General features: G+C 33.7%; 1 long non-coding RNA gene across 1 annotated transcript; it reads left to right on the top strand.

Annotated features, from left to right (window-relative positions):
• The first annotated feature begins 248 nt into the window (after window positions 1-248).
• LOC131682822 (uncharacterized) lies at window positions 249-2,628 on the top strand. Its single transcript, XR_009304167.1, has 2 exons — window positions 249-2,012; window positions 2,176-2,628. It is a non-coding gene; the product is annotated as an uncharacterized LOC131682822 (long non-coding RNA).
• The last annotated feature ends 1,242 nt before the right edge of the window (window positions 2,629-3,870 follow it).

Genomic DNA, 3,870 nt, shown 5'->3' with positions numbered 1-3,870 from the left:
TTGTCAACAAAACCAAAGGAGAAAAGAAATATTTTGAATGTAATTTCATGATGGAGAAATTATCAGAAAAAAGTTTTTCTAACAATAACTTTATACATGTTTTTAAATTTCATACTAATTGACATACAAAACTGTAATTTTATTACAGAATATAATTCTAAATATCATTTTAAATCAAAATACATTTAACAAATATCTTCCAAAATGCGATAGTTTTCAAGATATTCGGAATTTTGCTCCAACAAGAACAATTAATTCATGTAATTATTTCCTTTTTAAAAGTTATTCGCGTTACCCCATCATAAATTGTCAAAAGTCTCATGTTTATCATTTTACAGACATAAAAGAAGATTTTTCAGTGTATTTGGATCATGGAGAAGCTTTAAATAAAAAAGTTTTCCTAACAACAACTTTTGGCAAATTTTCATAATTCATACTATTTACAGTCAAAAGTAGAATTTTATTTTTGAATATGATTCTGAACGCCATTTTAAATCGAAATTCTTTTGTTATAAGAAAATTTTCTAAAATGTAGTAGTTCTCGAGATATTTTAAATTTTGTTAACTGAATTATTTTGTTTTATTACGACCTTTTCAGAAGTTATTCGTTTCTCCATCAACAGCAATTAGTTTTTCGTAAGGCCCATAACATTTCCTGTAACTACATACAAGCTACATGAAATGTTATGATGCTATCGCCTTACCGTAATATCACAGCGATAATGCGTTTGTAATCGTTAAAAAATTAAAATTACAGAGTACGCCGAAAAGCACGCTCGAATGTTATGTATACATTTTTTCACTGTAATGGCCGCATCCTGCAGAAATACTTAATGGGAACGCAAACATTGACAAGTTTTATGGTTGTTAGTAATACAAAGCATTGTCAGTTGAAAATCACTATTCGCAAAAGCTGCTTTCCACAAGGGTAAAGTCCACATAAACGGTGTATATAGTTATTACAACACTTACATTCTTATAACAACTGTACATTTAGTGTTCACGACTTAATTATATATTGTGCAGAGGATAATCAGACGAAAAGTAGTTATAACAATGGCACTGGTTACATTCAAGATGTTTACCGTGTTCATATTTTTATTTTTACTTTAATTTTAATAGTGATTCAAACTATTCCATTGTCATTTTTTAGATGATAAATATTGTTGGAGCGAGCATGTTCAAATTGTCATTACTGCTATTTCGGTAAATAGTCAAAACGACCACGAAAGTCTGGTCACAGATACTATAAGTTTTTTCTCAGTGTAGCAAACCGTGTGTTCTGCCACACCTATATATACCTTATTGGGCCCCAGTTTGATGTTACAGAATGAACTTCGTTTACACTCGACCAATTAGGTTTTACACCAACGGACATAACCCCGCAAAATGAGCCGGATGAACTTCGTTTGACAATTGTCGGTGGTTTGTTTACATGATAATTATGTGAGTTCGAGTGTAACAGATGAGTACCCGTTGCACTCGTACTCACGCAACTGACGAAGTAAACAAACCACCGAGAATTGTCAAACCTGAACTTCATTCATCATGAGTTCATTCGTGTCGTCATCTTATAGAACTCAATTCGACGAGTTTTGATTCCCACCTCCAGGGATGCCAGGTGCACAGATCAATCTGTTTTACAGATTTTCAACACGCTACACAGATTTCTGAAACTGCCCAGATTTCCACCGTTTTCTGATATGATGCACATAAATGTAGAGATTTCTTAATTTTCGACCTTGCACCTAATTTTTGCCTCACGCAGAAACTAAATGATCGCCACTTCTTGTTTTGAGACAAACTACGTTTTCCGTAACACAGATTTTTACATAGGCTGCGCACAGATTTCATAAAATATTACTTGGCATCCCTGCGATCCAACAAAACCCAACGTGGCTACCAATAAGTCGAATATTTTGCTTTAAATTCGCCGTGTAAATAATTAAATTTAACAAATTTTGTTTTTATAAAATTGAGGTATCAGTATGGCTCAATTCTAGCCTAGCTGGGTAAGTTAAATGCAATTTTAAAAACAACAAACCACTGTCATTACGGTTCATAACCCGTAAGTGATTTCTTTGGGGGTAAACATCAAAAACGTTTTTTACTGTATACCGAAAACTGATCCATTAAAAATATAGTAAGTTCTTTGATTTTCTTTCAAAATTTTAGGCTATTTCTCAGGAATAACCGTGAAATGGATCCAGGTTCTAATTAAAAAGTGATATTCGGCAAAGTATCAGAAAAAATGATTCCGATTTGAAGATATGTATAGTGGAGTAAAATACGAAAAAACATGACTCGTCGGAGAAAGCAGTATGAAAAAGCGTACATATTAGGATGCTATATAAACTGGAGTCACTAGAGAGATACAGATGTGACAACAAAGAAGTTAATGGAAAAGCCAATGTTATTTTATAGTATAAAGAGTACAATATTACGCAGATTCAAGGATATGTGTAATACGGGATGTCATACGTGAATTCAAATGAGCATTACGTAGTGAACAGCTGTAAAGTTATTAGCTATTGATGACGTCATGTTTGCTTGGAGACATTGTGGTAGTCTTGACGGATCTGCATATAACTACTGTCTATAATATTTACTGATTAGATAATTTATTTATTTAAAAAGGCTAAAATAGAATTGTTCAAAATTTGTGTTTTGATACATTGATGAGTGTTATAATATGAAAATATGACGAAGAAAGAATAATAAACCGTGCAAATGGTAACTGTTGATCATTTAACGTACCTGAACAATCCAAAGCTGTTTGATAACTCGTTGGCTGTAATACGTTTGGTGTCCATGCTTCGCCCTGTCCTGACAACATTAAAAGCTGGGTCTCAAATGCGGTCAATGCTAAGTTGATCGATATTCTGCATCCTTCAACTTCCGTGTACACACTTTTAAATTTTTTGCCCATTATAACTGATGCTAGAAAATCGAGAATAAAACGATTATTTTACTCTGTTGTTTAAAGGTATACATATGTTATTAGTAGAATGTCGATAGAATTATCCTTACCTTGTTCTAGCAGACTGATTACGGTGGGAAAAGCTGGAATGGCCAGTCTATTGATTCGCGATGCATCGCACAGTTTAAATTTTTTTTCTTTTCTGCCATTTTCAGTATAATTGTTTAGCTTTTTATATTATAATTCAACGGCTCGATCAAACTAATGGGATTGCATGCTGAATAAACAAGTATAGCTTATTATTTTCAAAGAAAGTTTTTAATGGAGCTCGATCGACAAAATCAGTTAGGTTTCTAACAACATTTGCGTGGGATTCTGTAATGATCTCCATAATTCCTGTTTCGGTAGCATTAACAACGGATCGCTTTGGTCCAAAGATTACGATTTGTTCAGTAGATTTGTGGAATACCAGAAGCTTTATTTGAACTACATAAAATTTTTCTCCATACTCATCATGCTCGAGAATCAGGTGATCGTTAGTCTGATAATCGTACCCGCAGTACGATGCCTTTTCAGCATACAGAGTCTCTTCGTGGAGAAGACCAAATTTGTTGAGTTCAATTTGCACGTTCTCAGGGAGGTCTTGATAGGTTTCAACATATTTTGATACCACAAAATGCCTTTCAAATCGAACATTTTCTTGTGCTAGAAGAGCTTGATAAAATTGATGCTGATCAGCACAGAACTTAACGACGTTTTTAAAATTAAGAGTGCTACGTAGAGCTCGCTTAAAGAAACAATGCTTTCTCTCACAAAATAAAGTGCAAAAGGACATAAGAGGTCCAAGCCAGGATATGATCCATGGATAATGAGTAGTGAAATGGTGTTTGGGTCTAAGTGGAGTATCGAAATGCTGTTTCCGGAGCTCTAAATATTCCGTTATTAGTGCT

This window comes from Topomyia yanbarensis, chromosome 2, assembly GCF_030247195.1.
Source record: "Topomyia yanbarensis strain Yona2022 chromosome 2, ASM3024719v1, whole genome shotgun sequence".
Taxonomy (NCBI): domain Eukaryota; kingdom Metazoa; phylum Arthropoda; class Insecta; order Diptera; family Culicidae; genus Topomyia; species Topomyia yanbarensis.
This window is presented reverse-complemented; position numbering and strand designations above follow the sequence as displayed.